Genomic DNA, 14,124 nt, shown 5'->3' with positions numbered 1-14,124 from the left:
AATGTTTGTAAGCATTTTATGTTAAACCAGCAAAGTCGCTAACGTTAAGTAATGAATATGCAAATTCAGCATTAGTCACAAATTAGTCGGCTACTGGGCTCATATTTTTTTATTAATTAATAAAAAAGTATTGATTAGTTCTGACACACAGTTTGAACTGTGAGAAGAGAAGACTGAGTAGGCCATGCCCACGGAGAAAGATAGCTGAGTATGAATGTGTCCAAGTTTTATAACTGTAGTTTATAGCGGAATTATAAAAGGTTAAAGGTTAAATAAAGTAGTTTATAAGGAAAATGACTTGCCATGGACCCTGACAAACCTGGTAGTCCTCTATAAATTGTTCATCTTTTGCCTGCGTTGTTTGCATAACCTTGTGGGCGTTAACACTGGCTTGTAATCAAATGCAAGACGTAAACTAGCCTATGAGCGTACAAGGGTAATGTGATAAGAATGTGTGCCAGTAAGTGCTCTCTGTTCGTAGTGTAAAGCTCCCAATTCATGCAAGGGTTGCATGATTATGTGACGTACGGAGCGCTCTGCCCTCTGCCGATGCGCTGCCACTGTGAAGCCGAGCAGACTCTTGGGGACGCAACCCCATCGGTGGCACAGGGCCGTCTATCAGCGGCACAGGGCCGTCTATCAGCGTGGCTGCAGTACAGCAGTCTGGCACTGGCATGCGCACTGCAGCTTTGAGTCAATTCGAATCTCCTCCGGAGCCACAGGCAGCCGGAGCAGTGACTATTCAGACTACGGTCCCTCCAGTTCCTGTTTCCGCCGCAGCTTTTCAACACGATTTTGTATAAAAAAAACATAATTGCACCAGGGTCAACCTTGCCTGTCTTGTCGGATCTCACAGGAAGCCAAGTGTGTCACGGAAAGGTACGTGCTTTTCTCTCTTATTTGTGCATGGCAAAAACGCAACGGTTTCAGCTCGGTCCATATGATTCGAGTACATCCCCCGGCCTGTTGACTGCGTCTCTGCTGATCATGGTGACAGAATAGCGGTCATGGATGGAATGACTGGTACCGTTACACAGCGCCCTGGCCCTAAATACCCTGCCTGCAATTGGTAAATCTGAGGTTAGATTTGATTCCCAATCGAGAGATTTTTTAAATCTGGCCAAAAATTCTCACAACATATTCTGAGCATGTACACATCCAACTAGTCTACAATGTATCGCCCAACATAGAGCTTTGGCCCATAATGTAGCCTGCATTTTGAGACAAATGCTTTCAGATGGTCGTAATGTCGTTCCTGGTCGCACAGCATAGTAGCCTATATAGGATTGAATACCTCGAGTTGTAAGAACACCTTTGTGTGCTATTTAGAAAGTGCAATTCTGACAGTGCATGTTTGACCTCACCCCTAAATACGGGATTGAATATGTAGGCTATCCTATGTAGACACATGACATGCAGTATTTCAGTATTAAACTGAGGCTTAATACTGAAATGTTAAGAAGTCTGATGTTGCTGATCTGAGACGTCATTAGAGTAACATACAAAAAAACGGAATTTCACCCAAATATATCCCTATGTGAGCTGCATAGATTTGTAATGTTGAGTGTCGGGATTGATGTCTAAACCCAACCAAGCCACTAACCCTGACAGGAGAAGTCCATAACTCATTTGATATCACTCAGAGGAAGACAGACGTCGGAGATTAATAAACGGTCTTGCATTGTCCGTTCTCAACTATTGTGGTCATTCAAATCATCTATGCGAAGCGTTTTTTAATTCAGTATTTTATGTAAACCAATAGCCTATTAAAAGTTTGAGTACTCTATGCAATGTGGGCTTTACTTAACGGTGGTCGCGCATGAGATTGCAAACCTGCAACTGCCTCTGTAGCCTTGTATCTTGTTGGTCATCATTGCATTCCTTTACATCTTTTTGGCTTCTTTTCTGTTCAAACATGTCTACCTATAGTAGCCTATAATTCGAAAGTCTTGTCTTTACTCAACAGAGACAGTTTGATCACTGGTAGCCTAAATGTCTAGCCTGACGCTGTCATACTCATAATTCTAGTCAGAATATGAGTCTGATAACGCTTCGTTGGGCTGTGAGTATGGGGCGTGTTTCAACCGAACCCGGAAAAAAAAGCCTGTTCGCTCACTTGGATAGACCTACAACCAATCAGAGCAACGTAGTATGTTGTTTGTTGAAAACGAATTCAACCCAAAAAACGAATTCAATTCGGCTGGCACCCAGGCTACTAAATGTCCAGATAAATAACCAATTCGCTACGTGGCCTATGTCAGCAAAAATAGACAGTTAATGTAGCCTATCATTAATGTTGAACAGTGAAGATTTGCTAGCTAAAGTGAATAGCCTACATGGGATAAGCCCCATACTCCATTTAACACTAGTATTGTTTTAACTAGTTAATTTATGCCTACAGTCTGCCGTCAAGCTCTTATCGTTGCCACTATGACATGCCTTAGCAATTGGTTCTCAATGTCCGAGAGACAACAATACCGATTACTTTGATTGTCATCCAATGCTCGGTTGAAAATGCCTGGCCTTAATTGACAAAGTTGTCACAGGGCAGATGAATGATGCAAGTTAATACATGGCCAAGAATGCCTAACAAGGTCCATAGGTCTCCCATTCTCTCACTCTCACTCTCTGCTCTTTGCATCTCATTCCCATCAACCATGCTTTATCTCACTGTCTGTCTTCATTTTACCCTAATGAGTTTATTAAACATATCAGCAGAGAACTGGCATGAAAACTGGGATGAAAACATTAGATATTTCTTAGAAGACCACAGAATGTGAAAGAAAAGAACCTCAGTGTTCAGAGAGGTGCACATTTCATTAGGGATGGGTATCGAGAACCGGTTCTTGTTTAGAACCGGTTCCCAGTGAATCGATTCCTTGGAATCGTTAGCAAAATTCCTTAACGATTCTGTTAACGATTCTCTGTGCCGTTAAACAATTAAAATGCTAAGTTTTATAATGGATTAAAAATCGATATGCTCAGTTTAATAATGGGACACGCGAACGTCTGTCTGAATAAACTATAAAAGTTTGCGCATAGACAGACTGCAGCAAACATGGCAACTAGGAAGAAGCGTTCTAAAGTTTGGTTGTATTTCACACGACAAAATGACAACAACGCCACTTGTAACGCGTGTAAAAATTATATTTCGTCGAAGGGAGGAAATACTACAAATATGAAGAAGCATTTGAACACACAGCATGGAATGAAGTTACTGGAACGTCATGTTTTCGATGCATGCAGCAGCGCAGCTAACGTTCGCGCTTCATCTCTAACTATCTAAGGTAGAGCTAAACTGCTCAAAAGTGATCACAACCACTTGTGACTGTGTGAAGCAATTTGCCTTTATTGTGTGTAGTCGATCTAGTTATCTTCTGTCCCGTCGTTTGAAGCATACATTTTAGCTCTGGCATTCGTCTCCCATTAGTATTGATCTTATTGATCATTTCACGTTATCGGGGCGGCGTGTGTTATCAGCAAACGTTCGCGTGTCGCATTATTAAACTGAGCATATCGATTTTTAATCCACTATTAAACTTAGCATTTTAATTGTTTAACCTTTTAATAGTCCTGTTAAATGTGCCTGAAAACGCCTAAACAACATACCCAAAGTACATTGAAAGCTGTTGTTGAACCATTTGGAGTACATGCATGTAAATGGTCTTTTTTGAAAGGTGACACTGAAGTTATTTACATTTAGTCATTTAGCAGACACTCTTATCCAGAGCGACTTACAGTAAGTACAGGGACATTCCCCCCGAAGCAAGTAGGGTAAAGTGCCTTGCCCAAGGACACAACGTCATTTGGCACGGCTGGGAATCGAACTGGCAACCTTCAGATTAGTAGCCCGACTCCCTCACCGCTCAGCCACCTGACTCTTGTTGTTAGGACCCCTGTAAGTCCTACTGGTGTTGAGTAATAGAAGCTTGAACACAAGAAAACTGAAAGTTTCTATCTCCGACTAGATTTTGTTTTGAAAACAGAGGCCTAGAGGTGGTAGGTATTAGCTCATTTCAGAGCCAGTCAAAGCCAGTTTGAGAAATTTGTTTAGAACGAGTGTGTGTGTGGGGGGGTGCAGGACGCACAGACCTATGGCTGTAGAGGGGAACATCGATAAGAGAATCTATAAGGAATCGAATCGATAAGCAGGAATTGATTCATTGATTGATTGGAAGGAGTCGGAATCGTGAAAATCTTATCAATACGCATCCCTACATTTCATAGTACTTCTCTTTCACATTCCCCCACCATTTGTTTCTTACCCCTTTCATCTATAGCAGGTAGTTTCTCTTTGCAGACTAAATTTTTAATATCAAACATTGTGTGCTAACTTGATATGCTTGAGCTATGCATACACATTTGTTTTAGACAGAAGTACAGTTGGCACAGATACAGTTAGGTCCATAAATATTTGGACATTGACACAATTTTCATCATTTTGGCTCTGTATACCACCACAATGGATTTGAAATGAAACAATCAAGATGTGCTTTAAGTGCAGACTTTCAGCTTTAATTTCAGGGTATTTACATCCAAATCAGGTGAACGGTGTAGGAATTACAACACATTTTATATGTGGCCCCCCCCTTTTTAAGGGACCAAAAATAATTGGACAAACTAACATAATCATAAATCTAATTGTCACTTTTAATACTTGGTTGCAAATCCTTTGCAGTCAATGACAGCCTGAAGTCTGGAACCCATAGACATCACCAGACGCTGGGTTTCGTCCCTGGTGATGCTCTGCCAGGCCTCTACTGCAACTGTCTTCAGTTCCTGCTTGTTCTTGGGGCATTTTCCCTTCAGTTTTGTCTTTAGCAAGTGAAATGCATGCTCAATTGGATTTAGGTCAGGTGATTGACTTGGCCATTGCAGAACATTCCACTTCTTTGCCTTAAAAAACTCTTTGGTTGCTTTCGCAGTATGCTTCGGGTCATTGTCCATCTGCACTGTGAAGCGCCGTCCTATGAGTTCTGAAGCATTTGGCTGAATCTGAGCAGATAATATTGCCCGAAACACTTCAGAATTCATCCTACTGCTTTTGTCAGCAGTCACATCATCGATAAATACAAGGGAACCAGTTCCATTGGCAGCCATACATGCCCACGCCATAACACTACCTCCACCATGCTTCACTGATGAGGTGGTATGCTTTGGATCATGAGCAGTTCCTTCCCTTCTCCATACTCTTCTCTTACCATCATTCTGGTACAAGTTGATCTTGGTCTCATCTGTCCATAGGATGTTGTTCCAGAACTGTACAGGCTCTTTTAGATGTTTTTTGGCAAACTCTAATCTGGTCTTCCTGTTTTTGAGACTCACCAATGGTTTACATCTTGTGGTGAACCCTCTGTATTTACTCTGGTGAAGTCTTCTCTTAATTGTTGACTTTGACACAGATACGCCTACCTCCTGGAGAGTGTTCTTGATCTGGCCAACTGTTGTGAAGGGGTTTTTCTTCACCAGGGAAAGAATTCTTCTGTCATCCACCACAGTTGTTTTCCGTGGTCTTCCGGGTCTTTTGGTGTTGCTGAGCTCACCAGTGCGTTCTTTCTTTTTAAGAATGTACCAAACAGTTGATTTGGCCACACCTAATGTTTTTGCTATCTCTCTGATAGGTTTGTTTTGATTTTACAGCCTAACGATGGCTTGCTTCACTGATGGTGACAGCTCTTTGGACTTCATATTGAGAGTTGACAGCAACAGATTCCAAACACAAATACCATACTTGAAATGAACTCTAGACCTTTTATCTGCTCCTTGTCAATGAAATAACGAACTCCCATGAAGGAATAACATACACCTGGCCATGGAACAGCTGAGCAGCCAATTGTCCAATTACTTTTGGTCCCTTAAAAAGGGGGGGGCCACATATCAAATGTGTTGTAATTCCTACACCGTTCACCTGATTTGGATGTAAATACCCTGAAATTAAAGCTGAAAGTCTGCACTTAAAGCATATCTTGATTGTTTCATTTCAAATCCATTGTGGTGGTATACAGAGCCAAAATGATAAAAATTGTGTCAATGTCCAAATATTTATGGACCTAACTGTATGTCACTTTTTCCAAAAACAGTGGAGGGATTAGAGACCCAAGATGAAAAAAAGGAGTAAATATTTTTTTTTTATGGAGCATTCCCAGTTTGTGGTCCTCATTTTACAAACATAAGGCATGTAAAGTGGAGAATACTCTGAAAGAGCATTGCTGTGAGCAAGAGAAACAATTCTGCCAAAAGGGGAAGGCTGGCTGCATTGTATTGTTTGTATTGTTAATCTCTATGGAGTGTGTTACTTCCCAGTTCCAGTTTATAATCAATAGAGCAGCACTGAAGAGGAGAAAAACTGCTTTACTGCTTCTTTCTCCTATAGTGGAAGGGAACCTCTCAAAATATCGAATGAATGTGTGAAAGGAGGGAGGTGAGAAAGACAATATAGTATAGAAAGTACATATGAGCTTTAGTCAAATCAAAATGTATTTGTATTTTACAAGCAATGTCACAGAGGGCAATCACATACGCCCATAGAATGGCCCATAGCTTTATATGTATCCAGTTGTGTTTGAGCATATGTAGGGGTGCCAGCATGTGTGTGGATGTTTGTGTGTGTGCATATGTGTTGCTATTGGGATATTGGGGTCAGAGAACAATCTTTATGTCAGCTTGTGGCATTTGTTTGTCTGTTTTCTGTTCCTGTACTTGTCAAGCTTTTGAAGATGGTAGGAAAAGACACAAGGAATGAGGGAGGAGTGTCGTCAACCGTTGATGTTAGATGTTTGGCAGAAACATTCAACCCTTCAACATTCAACCCTCAACCTCGATCCTCATACTCAACTTAGATGGATGAAATGTATGTTTGTGCAGGGGTGGCACAGAAGATGTGTTTGTTAAGGTGGTAGGGTGGGGTTTGCTGTCAGATTTTTTTTTTTTAATGCTTTCTGCTGAGAAGGGAGACTGGCGTTGGGTCATGGTTTGGAATGAAAGGGAGAAAACAGGACAGAGTAACACGGCGGATAACGCTCATAAAAAATAAAAATAAACGATGTAGTTAATGTGGCAGGTGTGTATTGTTTAGGCGGCCCCCTTAGCTGCAAAGTGCATTCTTCTACTTGCTGTAAGACAGAAGGCCTGTCTAGTGAGTGCATGAGCCAATCACATGGCTCGTCTGAGGATGGTTTCCATGGTAAAGCAGGAGAGAGGAAAGGGGGTGGGGATGCTGAGCTGGAGTTAGTCTGATCCAGGGTGATAGCATCCTTCAAGAGCTGAAAGAGAAAGGACACAGCAGGCCTGCCTGCCTGCTCACCCGCCTATCTACCTGTCGTACTCAGAATTTACAAAGGTAGAAAATATATAAAGGCTATTTTAAAAGACTTCAGACAAAAAACTAAATAGCATGCCAGGGGCTGGAGATAGCAATGCAGCATCAGATTTGTACCAGTACTCTATCTGGATCTCTGAGGGTCTCAGCCACAGATGTCTTTTGAGACTTTGTGGATGTTACGCCTGGGACACACTGCCTGCGATCGGCTGCGATTTGCTGCGATCTTCTGCGACGCGCCTGGAAGCGCTGCCTTTTTTCTTTCGGCGCCCATGTTATCAAATGGGACCGACCACACTGGCTGCGAAGCGCCGCGATTGCCTGCGATTGCCTGCGATCGCCTGCGATCTGCAGCGATCGTTTCGGCAGCTGGTCGAATTTTTTCGCGAGACGCTTGCGAAATCGGCTGCAGGATGATGAAATACACCATATTAGTTGATATATTGGAATAAAAAAACATGTCATTAAGATTTTACTCCATTAATTGTAGACTACGGTGACCATTTGTAAAGTTGTAGACTTTATAATTACACAATGTTGGTAACGAACGTCCTTTACATGTGGTTACCCTGATGAAAACGAATGAAAATAAACGGATTGATCTGTTGAGCTAGCATGCCCGTAGTTGTTTTGTTTGTTTGAGAGAAACGAGTTGTCACGGGTTGACAAGCCTATACCGAGAGAGAACCCCCAAGTCGATTTCTAAAATCAGCATCAAATGAATTCTCGAAGTTGAAAAGCACAGGGAGTTGTTGAATGACCCCCAGCAACAATTTTACAAGGACAACGTAGATAAGGATCAATGCTGGGATATAGCCAAAGCCATGTTTATGTACCATGTCAGCGTAAAGGAAAGCTCAGAGTAGCAGAAAGGCTTGGTGACCGGCGCGGAGAAATGCGCGTCTGGTGTGAACAGCTTTTGCTCAGTCGTAGCCGATCGTAGCCGATCGTGGCGCTGCGCGGCGCGTCCAGGCGCTTCGCAGCCAGTGTGTCCCAGGCGTTAGGCGTCCTGTGTCCCATTCCTGTTCATGCCATGGAGGAGACCAGTGATCCCCCTGAACTGCCCCCCCCAACAAAAGCTGCCCATGCTCTGTTTGTCCCTGCAGGGCTTTGACCCCTTAGTTACTGAGGGCCTCATTTATCAAGCCGTTTGCGCCTGTTTCCAGGCGTTAATTGTTCGCAAAAACTGACTTAACCGATGCAGGCTATTTACAAACAGGGCGCACTTGGGTAAAATCGCAGATTGCCTGCCACATGAGCAAGAACAGGCAAGTTTCGCTTTCAATATGCGTTCGTGGGAGGTTCATGGGGAAAGTGGGAGGGTCATGGGGAAAGTGGGAGGGTCATGGGGAAAGTGGGAGGGTCATGGGGAAAGTGGGAGGGTCATGGGGAAAGTGGGAGGGTCATGGGGAAAGTGGGAGGGTCATGGGGAAAGGGGGAGGGTCGTGGGGAAAGGGGGAGGGTCGTGGGGAAAGTGGGAGGGTCATGGGGAAAGTGGGAGGGTCATGGGGAAAGTGGGAGGGTCGTGGGGAAAGTGGGAGGGTCAGGGGGAAAGTGGGAGGGTCGTGGGGAAAGTGGGAGGGTCAGGGGGAAAGTGGGAGGGTCATGGGGAAAGTGGGAGGGTCATGGGGAAAGTGGGAGGGTCAGGGGGAAAGTGGGAGGGTCGTGGGGAAAGTGGGAGGGTCAGGGGGAAAGTGGGAGGGTCGTGGGGAAAGTGGGAGGGTCAGGGGGAAAGTGGGAGGGTCATGGGGAAAGTGGGAGGGTCATGGGGAAAGGGGGAGGGTCGTGGGGAAAGGGGGAGGGTCGTGGGGAAAGTGGGAGGGTCATGGGGAAAGTGGGAGGGTCATGGGGAAAGTGGGAGGGTCGTGGGGAAAGTGGGAGGGTCAGGGGGAAAGTGGGAGGGTCGTGGGGAAAGTGGGAGGGTCAGGGGGAAAGTGGGAGGGTCATGGGGAAAGTGGGAGGGTCAGGGGGAAAGTGGGAGGGTCGTGGGGAAAGTGGGAGGGTCAGGGGGAAAGTGGGAGGGTCGTGGGGAAAGTGGGAGGGTCAGGGGGAAAGTGGGAGGGTCATGGGGAAAGTGGGAGGGTCATGGGGAAAGTGGGAGGGTCAGGGGGAAAGTGGGAGGGTCATGGGGAAAGTGGGAGGGTCAGGGGGAAAGTGTGAGGGTCAGGGGGAAAGTGGGAGGGTCATGGGGAAAGTGGGAGGGTCATGGGGAAAGTGGGAGGGTCATGGGGAAAGTGGGAGTTCCACCCTAAAAGGTGGGAGGATATGCGTAAATTGCACCTAATTATATATTCTGCGGTATTTACAAAGACTGCCAGTAAGAGTGCGCCTCTATTCTGCGGGGGAAATTCTCCACCTCTTAAAAGCAGGTCTTAACCAGGAGCGCATTTTCCTGTGTGTACAATGTCCCTGTACTTACTGTAAGTCGCTCTGGACAAGAGCATCTGCTAAATGACTAAATGTAAATGTACCCGCAATGTTTTTGGGGCTATCTCGTTGTTTATGATCATTGACCTAAGCACTTTTGTAAAGCTCTCTCTTGGAAGTCGCTTTGGATAAAAGCGTCTGCTAAATGAATATATGTAAATGTTCTGCCCTGTAATATGTTCAGGTTTGCTGTTAAATCAGGCACGTCACAAAATTTAAGCTTGCGCCTTCTTTTTCCCATAGGAAGATCCATGATAGAAACATGCGGGCCCATTGTTCTTTTAGAGGCGCGCTAATTACGCTTGAGGGTGGAGTATGTGCTGATTGCCTGATATGCCTGTGTCAGGTTTGAATAAATCCTACGCAAAATGAGGAAGCATAGCGGCCGTTATTACCGAACTCGCAGCGTAAACGGCTCAAGACGCACTTGTTCCGGGAGTACAACGGTACTTAGGAATGGTTCGCTTGACCCGATGTTAGTTTCCTCAAGGATCACAATGACTCTTGCTTAGAGACTTGTTGCTCTTGTGGTTAGTGGTAACTGATTAAAAAATGTTTTACTCGCTGTGATATATTGTTTTTATTATTGTTGCTTGTTTTTTTTTTCCACAGGTACACTTGCACTTATAGCGGTTCATGTTGTTTAATTGTAACTTGTTTAACTACATGCTCTTATGGTTCTTCCCTTTGGCACTTACTTTGGTTGTTCACAATATGTGCTTCATGTTTTGGCTACTCGCAATGTTTTTGTGGCTATCTTGTTGTTATGATCAGTGACCTATGCACTTTGTAAAGCTCTCTCTTGGAAGTCGCTTTGGATAAAAGCGTCTGCTAAATGAATAAATGTCAAATGTCAATGTAAACTGAGCCATTGTTAGTAAATGAGGCCCAGAGTATCAAATAGTAAGAGGTTGTGTGTGTGTGTCTGTGTGTGTGGCATCTCTGGGGGTCACTGTTACTGCCCAAGCTGGAAAGTGGGAAACAGCTTATCAACTCTGGCATCATGGCACCCCCAGCCCAGTGCTGGTAATACATTACCCCTGAAACAGTCCTGTCACTTTCTCCATGCTTACCCTGGCAAGGGGATGGAATAAAAGAAGGCAGGTGGGTACTGATGAAGTGAGAACAGCTGTTCTGCTAGAGCCACAGGCAGACCAACGCCCCAAAAAGGAGACCCAGGTGCCGGCCATTATGATCACCGTGACAAAGACCCAAATGTGATTGTGGACACAAACACAAGTTTGAATTGCTTTTCTTGTGGGGAATCACAATTCGGTCCCTTAAAACAAATCCGTAACCCCTAACCAAAATGCCTTACCTTTATCCTCACCCAAAAAATCTAACATGAAACCCAACCCTAGCTCCTAACCCTAACCTTAATGTAATTCTAACTAACACTAATTGAACCCTATCCCCAAAACACAGCACTTCAACTTCACATTTTTCTTGTTTTACTTTTCTTGAAGGGACTTCTAGTCCCACAAGAATATCTAAACAATACCATACACACACACACACACACACACACCAACATCACACACATAAAGGGAGACTGTTTATTGTAACATAAAAACCCGCAAGACACACACACACACACTAACAGCATGAGAGACAGTGGACCACTGTGACAGAATGAGTGCGTTCAACACTTTTGTTTTGGAGTTTGTGTGACAGGCCTTCCACTGTGCGTGGGTTCTAGTTCCATGGATGCCAGGTTTTAAGCTTCAATCTATAGTTCTGGAGCCATACCGGGTCTCTATACCACCCTACTGAGGGTGCCATTGAATAATATCCATTCAGCCAATGCTACCTGATCCAGGACATAGTAGTGGGCAACCAGCCCTTGAGTTCATCCACAGTCCAGACTCCAGGGATGTGGCTGGACTCTGATGAAAGACCTCCTTTATCACTCCCTGGCACAGCGCTTAGGTCACTGTGGTGCCAGCCATGCGTCCTGGGGGAACAAGGGTTTGTGTTTGGTGTGTGTGTATTGTAGTTCCATGTGTGTGTTTTTGCGTCAAGGAATTCACTATGTCTATGTACATGTGTGTGTGTGTGTGTGTGTGTCAGTGATAGTGAGTGTCACAATGGGTGGCTTCTAAGAGGATTCAGAGGAATCGGGGTGGATTGGCCTGATTGGATTTCCCTGGCATGATCCTTGCCACAAGGGGAAGTGTCACCTGGCTCAGCATGGTACACTGTAAGACAGTAGGACAGCAATCAGCCAAAGCACACAAACACAAGTTACACACACACACTGCCTTATCAGCAACAAGCTGATGGCACCTTTGCCTAGACCAGTATCTGCTCTTCTTGGACAGCCTAGCAGCATAGCACAGCAACTGATTGGATGGGGATAAAGTGTTCTTTTTTTTTTCTTTGAGGCATCAATCACACAAATCTCCAGCTCAGCCATGCGTTTAAGGAGAGAAGCAGAGGATTGCCCAATACAGTTAGGTCCATAAATATTTGGACATTAACACAATTTTCATCATTTTGGCTCTGTATACCACCACAATGGATTTGAAATGAAACAATCAAGATGTGCTTTAAGTGCAGACTTTCAGCTTTAATTTCAGGGTATTTACATCCAAATCAGGTGAACGGTGTAGGAATTACAACACATTTGATATGTGGCCCCCCCCTTTTTAAGGGACCAAAAGTAATTGGACAATTGGCTGCTCAGCTGTTCCATGGCCAGGTGTATGTTATTCCCTCATGGGAGTTCGTTATTTCATTGACAAGGAGCAGATAAAAGGTCTAGAGTTCATTTCAAGTATGGTATTTGTGTTTGGAATCTGTTGCTGTCAACTCTCAATATGAAGTCCAAAGAGCTGTCACCATCAGTGAAGCAAGCCATCGTTAGGCTGAAAAATCAAAACAAACCTATCAGAGAGATAGCAAAAACATTAGGTGTGGCCAAATCAACTGTTTGGTACATTCTTAAAAAGAAAGAACGCACTGGTGAGCTCAGCAACACCAAAAGACCCGGAAGACCACGGAAAACAACTGTGGTGGATGACAGAAGAATTCTTTCCCTGGTGAAGAAAAACCCCTTCACAACAGTTGGCCAGATCAAGAACACTCTCCAGGAGGTAGGCGTATCTGTGTCAAAGTCAACAATTAAGAGAATACTTCACCAGAATAAATACAGAGGGTTCACCACAAGATGTAAACCATTGGTGAGTATCAAAAACAGGAAGACCAGATTAGAGTTTGCCAAAAAACATCTAAAAGACCCTGTACAGTTCTGGAACAACATCCTATGGACAGATGAGACCAAGATCAACTTGTACCAGAATGATGGGAAGAGAAGAGTATGGAGAAGGGAAGGAACTGCTCATGATCCAAAGCATACCACCTCATCAGTGAAGCATGGTGGAGGTAGTGTTATGGCGTGGGCATGTATGGCTGCCAATGGAACTGGTTCCCTTGTATTTATCGATGATGTGACTGCTGACAAAAGCAGTAGGATGAATTTTGAAGTGTTTCTGGCAATATTATCTGCTCAGATTCAGCCAAATGCTTCAGAACTCATAGGACGGCGCTTCACAGTGCAGATGGACAATGACCCGAAGCATACTGCGAAACCAACCAAAGAGTTTTTTAAGGCAAAGAAGTGGAATGTTCTGCAATGGCCAAGTCAATCACCTGACTTAAATCCAATTGAGCATGCATTTCACTTGCTAAAGACAAAACTGAAGGGAAAATGCCCCAAGAACAAGCAGGAACTGAAGACAGTTGCAGTAGAGGCCTGGCAGAGCATCACCAGGGACGAAACCCAGCGTCTGGTGATGTCTATGGGTTCCAGACTTCAGGCTGTCATTGACTGCAAAGGATTTGCAACCAAGTATTAAAAGTGACAATTAGATTTATGATTATGTTAGTTTGTCCAATTATTTTTGGTCCCTTAAAAAGGGGGGGGCCACATATAAAATGTGTTGTAATTCCTACACCGTTCACCTTATTTGGATGTAAATACCCTGAAATTAAAGCTGAAAGTCTGTACTTAAAGCACATTGTTTCATTTCAAATCCATTGTGGTGGTATACAGAGCCAAAATGATGAAAATTGTGTCAATGTCCAAATATTTATGGACCTAACTGTATATGCCAACGCCTTCACCCCCTTTAGCCAAGACACACTGACAAAGAGGGGGAGTGATAAGGTTGACAGGCAGTGAAAGAGACAGTGAGACTGAGCCTCAGAGGGAGATAGACCAAAGGTTCTAGCAGTTTTGGGAGCTAGCTAGGCAAAAGCTACTGTTCTACCTTTTGAGGTGTTCACTTCAAGGACCATAGTCCCAGGAAAAGTAACCCCTCCTCTTGTCTCTCTCTCTCTCTCTTTCTATAAACTTTTTCTGGCCAACAGTGTTGCTT

At 44.1% G+C, this 14,124-nt stretch overlaps 1 protein-coding gene across 2 annotated transcripts in view; it reads left to right on the top strand.

The window, feature by feature from the left end:
- The first annotated feature begins 618 nt into the window (after positions 1 to 618).
- fut8b (fucosyltransferase 8b (alpha (1,6) fucosyltransferase)) overlaps positions 619 to 14,124 on the top strand; it is a 96,103-nt gene continuing 82,597 nt past the window's right edge. The window contains exon 1 of one of the 2 annotated variants that reach the window (XM_062468412.1): positions 619 to 879. The gene's annotated coding sequence lies outside the window, so the exon portion shown is untranslated. The remainder of the gene's footprint in view (positions 880 to 14,124) is intronic. The other variant, XM_062468413.1, reaches the window with a different exon arrangement.

This window comes from Osmerus eperlanus, chromosome 8, assembly GCF_963692335.1.
Source record: "Osmerus eperlanus chromosome 8, fOsmEpe2.1, whole genome shotgun sequence".
Lineage (NCBI taxonomy): Eukaryota > Metazoa > Chordata > Actinopteri > Osmeriformes > Osmeridae > Osmerus > Osmerus eperlanus.
Note: the sequence above shows the minus strand (reverse complement) of the source record. Positions and strands in the feature narration are given on the sequence as shown.